Consider the following 10332-nt stretch of genomic DNA (forward strand, 5'->3'; position numbering starts at 1 on the left):
GGTCTTTGCGAGCCTCGAAGACCTAATAAATAAATAAAAAATTGTGTTTTATTTTCTTTTTTTAATATTTTTTTTTTTTTTTGTAAACTCAGCGATTTGGAGAGAACCTTAATGAGTCTGTAGAGTACACTTAGAGTTGGCACTAAAGACTAAAGTGATTTTTCAATATGATGAGCTAAAGAGATTTCCCAAATATAATGAAAGAGCGCACCACAAACGAAGAGATTAGAAACAGGATTACTGCAGCGATTGGACTCCACGATGACCTGCTAACTAGTGTAAAGCAAACTGATACTCTATGGCCATATGACCTACTTTCTATACGGGTTGCTTTATGGACTGGTCATTAAAATTCTCAACCCTAAAAGAGTACATCGCTGACCGGGTATACAATACAGACTCAGGTATTTGTGGACAAACATTCTTGAACAAAATTAGTACGTGATCATTTCCAGTGATAAAAAAAAAAGAATTAGGAAATAAATGAGTTACAGGGGAAACGTCTAGTCATAATGGAGTTAGCAGAGATAGTAGAACATCCAGGAGCTTTCTTAATCTGTTCAATCGCAATTAAGACACAAAATAACTTTATTAGTCAATGCATGCACGTGTTTTTATAACAATAACTATAATAGCTAATATTGCTAGACAGTATAGAGACGCACCATAGTTGATGGGCTTTAAACTTTGAACTAGGAACACGACATGTAGTGACGTCACGGCGTAGTGGGTTCTAGTTTATTAATGTTATTATTAGTCAGTTGGTGTTAGGACTCGATGAGGATAACTTGATATTACGGACAGAGACTCGACTGTGGCCTTTTCAGTGTTAAACTTCGTACAAGTATATAAAGGTCTGGGCTTAATTCTTTAAGTCTTGTTACATTGTTCTGTAGTAGTTTAATACGCCCGTACAAGAAACCCAGACATATCTAGAGTAATCTGTCCAAGTCAGACAGCCATCAACAACTACAAGATCAAGGCCTATCACAATATACATTAAAAAAATATTTTTTTTACAAGAATTGCTCGCTTAAGAGTATAGGATAGATAGATGACTTCGCTACAAGCAAGGCTCGTGTAGTAATTCTGTGCGTAGTAAAGAATTAATAAAATGCAAAGACGAATATATTTTCTAATACAAACTCTTAATTTTCACTTATAATCCGTATCCCTACCCAAACTGGGCCCCGCGAAATCCGTTTCGCATTTGGCTCCACAATGGTTAAGTCCGACCCTGCTATTTAGTGCTATTTAGTGAAGGGTGAATACCCCTTCCTTCCCTTTTTTTTTTCATTTCGCCACTAAAATTACGTCCGACTTGCAGAAATAAAAGAGTGATCTTTCCATTACTTTGTGTCCAAACTCTTGAGCCATGAAGAGAATTATATATAGAGAGATTCTTTGATCCAAAATGGATGTACAGACCTACTCCTTGTAAAAAAATTTTTTTTTTAGAGAAATAGAGTGAAAAAAAAAACAACAACAAAGATGTGTTGGTGTGCATGTGAGTGAGAGGAGGGGGGGGGAGCTTAAAGTAGCTCTCAATGATTCTAAAATGTAATAATTGAGCCGGCTGTGTATTATTTTAAAGTTAGGCCTGGCTAAACATACCATCAATACATAGACATGCTTAAAGCAGTTATTATAAAAGCATCTGAAAGTTCATTATCCCAGCAGATGTGAGAAAAATCTGGCATATGTTTATTTATCCAGTCACTGTCATTGACGTCAGCGGCCAAAGTCTTGACGATTGGAGATTTTTTTTATCCACTTTAAAAAAAATATTGTTTTTTAAATGTGAGTGGTGAAAGATTATTTAGATAATTATACTTTTAAAAGGTTTAAAATATTGACTTTGCGATAGTATAAAGGATCTAAAGTGTAATATTTTCACTGTCTGTCGGCTCAAAGCATCTTTAGCATGCCAGCGTTTATTAATTACATCCTTGATTATCAAATATAATAAATCTAAAGGCTTAGCTTTTTTAAAAAATGTAACATCTGTACAATATGATAGGTTTGGGGGGGGGGGGTTCAATGTACCAATTTTTGGAGGAAATTGTGACCTTTTGGTTGAAATCTGAGTACAGCCAAATTGTTGTGAGAAAATATTATTATTATTATTATTATTTTTACATTCAAAGCTACCGGGTAATTTATGGTGAGAAAAAAATACGAATAAAATTTGTTTCGTTAGTTCAACATTTTAGTAATGTTCATACTATAGAAACCATCGTCAATGAAACAATTATTTTATTTTATTTATTTTTTTAAAAGGTTTGAAGCCATCCACGGATAAAGCGTCCGCTTTTTAGACAACAAATTATTTTCTACCTAAACAAATCTCTACAGCTCTCTCTATAAATAAAAAGTATCATTTTAAAAAGAAAAATTATTTAATCATAATTTTATTTGATTTTTATTTGTTTGTCTTATTTTTATTTCATAGACCCAACATTTATTTCCCTTTGTACACTTTTAGCAGACCTCATTATGTTACATTTCTACGAGTGTCCCCCCCCCCCTTCTTTATACCATCACTTCAATAGTGGATACAATGAAGCAATAAACATTACATTGTAGTTCCTATTGTTCAAACTAGTCTATCAAGGGGATCACTCTTTCAACTGAAAACGATGATTGTTAGCTCCCCTTGTTGTGACGCCCACACGTTGTTTAGGTGTGTTTTTCTTGCTCTTTAAAATTAGAAAGTTTAACGAAACAATAAATAAGAACGTCTGCGCGTGTGTGTGTGATTGTTTCTCCAGACTTTAAACTTTGTTTGAGACATTGGGAAAAAAAGATACTTGACACGCAGGTCAGAATAACACTAGGGAACATGCCACTAGGGCTTGATGGGTAGTGTCAGAGTTCGTAGTGCAACCCTCTCTCTTATCTCTCTCTTTCTCTATCACACACACTCCCTGTTTCTCTCATTTTCTCTCAATCTTTCTTTCTCTCTTTCTTTCAGTCTCTGTCTCTCTTTCTCTTCATTTTTTCCTATTTCATTTTCTTTTTTTTTTCTTTCTTTCAACCTTCATGCCTCACTAGCCCCTTTCTCTCTCTATGTGAAACCTCATATATATTTCTCATTTACTAGTCACTGACAGATTGATCAAGAGAACTTTTAAACTAGCAAAGGGATTGGCATGAAATTTCGTACACGGCTTCTATTTACCACTATTCTATTTAGATACTCAATAAGACGCGGTTTTGACTGATTCGCAACTTGCATACCTCAATTATTAAAAACAAAAAAAAAAGTGAAGCTAACTTTTAAAGCTTTGTATTTTATTTTTGTTATTTCCCCAATAGGCCGCATTCTATATGTAAAGCATAAATAGAAATAGGGAGCCGCTTGGTAAAACGCTTGGTTTCTAAACGGAGGGCCCTGGGTTCCATTCCAGACTGGGATTTTTAATTTCGGGATCTTTTGGGTGCCTCTGAGTCCACCCAGCTCTAATGAGTACCTAACATTGGTTGCAAAAAATAATGACGGTTGGTCATTGTGCTGGTCACATAATACCCTCGATAACCGTAGCCCAAAGAAATATATGCCCTCGAGATTGCAAGGTTTGAAAAGAAAATTTTACTTTACTTTTTAAATAGAAATAGGAGTAAAAAAAAAAAAAAAAAAGATTTCCTGTATTTTTAGTGCATATTTTCTTTTTCCCAAGGTTTTTCTTTTTTAATGTCTTAGTGTACTGTCTTGTCCACTTCCTTTTAAATACGGTCGAAGGGAAGTATAGACAAAGATTTAGCACCAAACAGTCAGATCTAAGCTTTTTTTTAGACAGCGTAGATCAAATTATTTTTTTTTCTAGACAGCCAAGGCTATTATGCTTTCGGGTGTGTGCGTGTGCACAGGACCGGCCTTTGCCATAGGCAAATTAGACAGACGGCTAGGGCTTCCGATTTGGTCGGGGCATCGCATAGGACTGAAAACATTTTTTTTAGATAAGAAATATCAAAACTTGTGCCTAATGTTATTGTTGTAGGACATTAAGGACATTGTCTTTTATGTCTTTTATTCTATATTTTATTTGGGGCTACAAATTTCACTTCACTTTGGGGCCTCCAATAATCTATTGCCGGCCCTGCTGTATCTTTCCCTATAGATATAGATCTAGAATTGAGAATTGTCAGAGTGAATGTAAGAGATTATTCACAGTCCTGTTGGATTATTTTCGGGGATGGGAGTTGTTATCTTCATGTATATAAACGTAAAATACCACTGACTCTGATTCATAGATCAAGAAATATCTTGAATTGTCGTACGGATCCGCATGAAATTTCGTACGCAGGATCCTTTTACATCCTAGACGCTCACTAAAAACCGGTTTTGACATAGTCGCAACCTAACAACTGCTATTCGCGAAAGAACTCAAGCTTCCTATCAAACTTTTGTATTTTATTTTTGGTATTTCCCCAAAAGGCCGCAGTCTACTTATAAAGCCTTTTAAAAACATCACAAGTTCCGTATTGTTTAAATATAAGCTTACTTCATTTCCGCCTCCTTTTAGACGAGGTCGAAACAACAAAAAATCCAATTCTAATAATAATAATAAGATAGGTCTAGAGTCTTTTTCTTTTTTTTTTTTTTTTTTCGAGAGAGAGAGAGAGAGAGAAGGAAAGAGAGAGATAAGGCCTTCTAATTTTATTGTAACAGATACACTAATTCATGGGCTAAACAAGTACGTAAAAAAAATTATACAAAAAAAAAAAAAAGAAAAGAAAAGAATAGAAAGCGATTTCGGCCATAACAAAAACACATATATAAAACCTAGGAACAAATCAACGGGCGTAGCCGGCGGTGTACTGATAGTTTTATACAGTCATGTGTTCTATCATTCACATGCTATAATGAATGTAGTGTTGCAGCGGGGGGGTGGGTGGGGGCATTGAAAGGGGTTTCATAAACGATTACAATCAATTTAAGTGTTTGGGAGAAAGGGGTTGCTGTAAAAAAACAGAGTAAATTAAATATTTCGATATTACATTGAGATGTCAAAGAAAAGACAAGAGATCGTACTTAGGACTATCTTTTTAGTTGTGGGCGGGAAGGTGGGGGGAAGGGATAAATCGCTTTAGTGAGGTTAGATTTGTACAAAGCCTTTATCAACTCACTCTATCTGTCTGGTACAAAATGTGGACACGTTCTAACTCCGACTCCCAATCTCAAATCAAGCCGAAAGTTTGCAAATATTTCTTTTACCTTATTTTTCTTTTACACAAGAATCCATTAAAAAAAAACAATTAGCTAATTAACTATTGGTAAATAATTATTTTGTTTGGTATCTCGAACAAGGGAAAGAAATTGTACTTGAATCAAGTGGTGGCATAAGCTGAATCAGTCCCCTTTATATATCGCTACTCTAAATTGAAACAAACAATAGATAACTATGCAACCTTTTTAAGTCATAAGTACCTCACTAGCAGAGTGGTTAGCACGTCGGCCAGAGGAGGCGTGAACCACGAGTTCCTATTCAGGTAAGTCCCCGCTTTATTTTATTTATTTATTTCATTATTTATATTTTTTTGTAATTGCTTTTAAAAACCCAATTATAGTTAAATCCACCCAGCTATCCCTTTCTTTCTCCTTTCTCCCCCGCTTTCCCAACTGGTCCAGTGATAGAGTCATAGCGTATCGCGGAAGCCAAAGCATGAAATAGCGCTAAACAAATACAATTAGTCAAAACTATTATAAATCGCACAGATGTATTGTTGTTGGTCTAGATCTGTTACAAATTTAATGACATGACTGATCCAAACTAATTGATTTAATTACACCTCATTTAAGCTTTGTTATTTTTTGTTTTTTTAAAGTATTTTTTAATGTTTTTCTTGTAACTAAAATTATGTATAGGGTAAAGTTTGTACTAAACGCGAAACGTTGAAAATGGTAGGGACTGGAAAAGAAGAGCTGGGGTGAGGCCCGGTGGGGGTGGGGTTTAAAGACGTGAAAACGTGAAAGGGGGAGATCATGACTGATTCATGGCTCTTCCCTTTGACAGGATTCTATAGCACACTGAATTGAATTCAATTTTCTTTTGGACTGCGAGATGGAGTGTCCGGGACATTGACTATGTCATCTGCAGTACAACAGTTCAATAGCACGCGCACGTGGGCCTGGGTGGGTGAGCAATCAGCAACCCTCCCCCAGTCCCCCACCCCCCACACGCCAACGCTCGTCCACTGACCTCACTATGTAGTAGAGCAAGATATTGACCAGTGACTAGTCTGCTGGATTAGTTGTTATCAACCAGAAACACACCGTGAAAAAGAAAAGTAATCCGTTACAATGTCTTTGTATGTGTGTGCGTGTGTATGCAGCTGTTTGTGAATGTATGCATTTCATTGCACATAAGCTGGATTAGCTAGAGAGGGCTGGGGAAAAGAGGGCTGTCAAGGTAGATTGTTTGAAAGCTTATATGAACTGCTGAACAATGGGAATCTTGAGCTAGAAGACGGAAAGATGTCTCACGTCATTTATGAAAGAAACTTTTTAAAAAAAAAAACGTCAGTTGCAGACACCTCCCCTCCACAAATTAAAAAAAATGTTCTGCATAATCAATACGTGAATAAATATGTTGGACAAATATAGTTGATCTATTTAGCACGATAGATAGTGGTTCTAGTGTCTAAGTTTATCTCGGTTTTGTAGCCGTCTAAAACTATGAGCAACTCAAATAACTAATGTATTACTCTAACCCAGTGATTCCCAAAGTGGTCTATATAGACCCCCAGGGGTCTATGAGGACTTCCAAGGGGTCTACGGAAGTCAAAAAATAAATTGGGGGTCTATGACCTGTAAATGGGGGTCTACGATAGTGGATCTCATTTAAGCATGCTGAGACTTTTAATTTCATTTCCCATTAATGATTTTACCTTAGTTAATCATTTGAATAGTAGGCTAACTCTGTTAGTCGAATAAGTTTATTTGTATTTTCAAATTTTAACATCTTATTTTAAATATCGTAATTTTGTCTGCATGAAAGTAGCATTGTACATGGCCTAGTTAAAAAGAACTGTACAAAGTAAAGTGTTGGTTACTAGACATTTGTCTGTGTTCGTCCTAGTTGAACAAGCCATTTTATATGTGCTTTTTTTGTAACAAAGTTTTAAGCTAAGTTACAACGAAACTATCTAACCTGGAACACCATTTGAGACAATGACAACATGATAAAATAGATTGAGATTTGAAATACTTTCCAACACTTTTAGTTCAGAACAGTAGAACAAAATGTTTGATTAAACATCCTAAAAGAAAAGAGGTTTGTGAGCGTCTTACAATATTTTTTCTTAGGCCTGTATCAAACTCCAGAAAACTGAACTATTAAAAATCACACACATCTGATATAATAAAAATTTCTTTAAACAACAATACAGTTCAATGTGTAATGGTAAGATGAGTTTGGACAATGAAAGGTTCTTATGTAATTACTTTCAAAAGACATACTTCTAAAAACAAAAAGCTGGACTAGTTAACCTTGCCCGGTAATATGTGTTATTATTATTATCATGTTTTTGTTTTGTTATGAATTAAGAAATCCATAAAGAACTGCTCTTTGCCTGAATCTTTGATCAATTGCTCCTTCCCACACTGTAGTATGATAGTCGTAGAAAGGCTTATGTTTGACAATATTTATTTCTGAGTTCTTGGGTGCTAAAAATCCAATCTTGACAGACTTATTTCATAAATTTAATGAGGTTAACTTACGCTACAAGGTGATTACCTAAATTTGATCAAAACGAAGGCATTATCTCAAAGTTTCTTGTGAGGATTAAGTAATGAAGCATACAATAGATGGGATGAGTTTAAAACCAACATCATCTAATCGAGAAGTTATGATATTAAATCTAACTAAATTGAACCCTAATGTTGAAATTTTACTCAAACTTGCTAGCCAGTGTTTCCCAAACTTTCAACATATATACCAAATATGCGTACCCCTTCAATAATTTTTCGTAAATCTGAGTACCCCTCTTTTCCCATCGCCCCTTAAAAAAAAAAAGAATAATTGTTAAAAATAATAAACGAACTTTGGGAAATACTGCAATAGGCTTTTTTTTTTTTTTTTTTTTTTTTTTTTAGTCAATTTATAGAATGCATATTAAATCTTATTTTGCTTCATTTTAATTTGAAATTCATTAATGAATGGCCTAGAAATAAGTGAGAAAAACTAAAATGAAGTTGAAGAATTTTCCGAAAAATGCAGGGGTCTACCGAAGAATGGAAAACATGGCAAGGGGTCTACGAGACAAAAAAGTTTGGGAACCACTGCTCTAACCCAATCAGTTGCAAGTGTTTTTTTTTCCCTAGGAGATTCTTGGGTTAGGAAGAGGTCAGTGTTTAGACAATGATTAAATACACAAGAGTGTGGTGTATTATTGGAGTTATGTCACAGACATGGAGTAGCACTGAGCATCCAAAAGTAGCAATAAAGCAAAAAATACTGCACCATAATTTACAAATACAAAATCAAACCTAGCAAAATATTTAAAAGACACCAAAGATTAAGGTATATTTCTAATTCCATATGCTAGATACACTTTCGGAAGTATTATATTTTTCTCTAGTGCTATTAGAGCATGGGAAGGTTGCCTAAATCAGCCAGGGAAAAAACAATGACTTGGTAGTATGTGTCTCTGTAACTAACATGCACGACTAGATTGATACATTGATACGCGTACCACGTACTATCTTCATCTTTGAAGGAACGTCTGTAAATTATAAGATAAGATAACGTCTAAATTAAAAGAAAAAGAAGTTTTTAAGCTTAAATTATCATTTTGAGAACTCTCCCCCTCCCATCTCCCTCTCTCTGTAATTTTTTCCCTCTGTTATGTGCAGACATAGAGAGTAAGTAAAGGTAAAGTCCCCCCCCCCCCCCTTTTCAGGGCTTGTGGTCTATAGGGCAGATGATGTAAAGGTCATCTGTTTCTGTGGCCTACATAGAAAGTAATTTATTCATTGTCTGAACTATTAATTGCTTGGCCATCAATTTGTATTAATTCTAGATCTATGCGGATTTGTTTATCGATGACGTGATTTGGGGTCTATATGAAGTTTTTTTTTTTTTTTAAGAAATGTGTCCAACAAAAACGAACAGAATCCTTTTAAAAACTTCCCCCAAAAGTTAAGACATCGTTCTAATCATTTCAAATAGTGCAATGTAAAACCTTCCTGCATGGAACAGCACCAGAGCGGTACAAAAACTCGTTCGTACCTCACTCGGTCAGACTATATCAACGCCACTCGTTGATCAGGAAACATGAACAGGACCAGGATGCCTGTGTGTAGTCGCTGAATGAACTCTTTATGTTGTGTCTGTTCTATTTATGTGTATGTTTCTGTGGTGTTGTCTTTATATGAGAAAAGAGTCCTTGTGATCACAACAAATTTCCAAAAGGATCAATAAAGCAGTCTTAGTCTTAGTCTTAGGAAAATGGATACGCAAGCAAAAATATTCCGGGTGAATCCTTGAAAAAAAAAAACACTGTGAATCAGAGATAACTGATAGAAAGGACTGGAATAGGTCCGCATGGTGCTCGAATACTTCAACCTCCTAACAGACATAAACTTTTTGTTTTATTTAAAATAAATTGAGACCACATAAGAGAATAAAAAAAGGTTTGAAAAAGGAATGAAACAATATTTCTATTAAAACTAATTTTTATTCCATAAAGACAATTTTTTATATTTTTCATTTTTATGAACATCCAATATATTTACACACGTCCTAGACGCTGACCAATGGAAACAAATAAAACAAAACTATGGAGTCATCCAATAGGAAATATCCTCTCTTACGTACGTACGCACACTTTTCATGTGTACATCTTGTATATCTTAATGTACATACTGTGTATGTGTTGTACATTTTAATGACAATCTCAGCATTTGCAAAGAAATCTAACTAAAATAAAAACATGCTGCTAGCAAAGTTATTGGTAACACTGGGACGCCTATTTATAGAAAAAAACACAACTTTTTAAGCTTAATATAAAAAATGCTTTTAAAAAAAGCATTACTTTAAATGGGAAAAGAACTTCACATTTATGGTCATATATCTTAGTACAGTAATATTTATTTGCCATTTTCTATATCAAAGAAAATTATTAATTACCACTAATTATTTTTAAAATTTTCTGACAGATTCATGTTTTGTTTGGGACAATGGATGATTGTGAAAAGTTGTACAAAATTTGAACTAGACAGACAGACGGAGTGAGTTATGATAGGCTTTGTAAAAAAAGCAAAAACAAAAAAACAACACTTTATTAATTTTACATTTTACCATCACAGAAAATACACAAGTCACCGAT

Source organism: Biomphalaria glabrata, chromosome 15, assembly GCF_947242115.1.
Source record: "Biomphalaria glabrata chromosome 15, xgBioGlab47.1, whole genome shotgun sequence".
Taxonomy (NCBI): domain Eukaryota; kingdom Metazoa; phylum Mollusca; class Gastropoda; family Planorbidae; genus Biomphalaria; species Biomphalaria glabrata.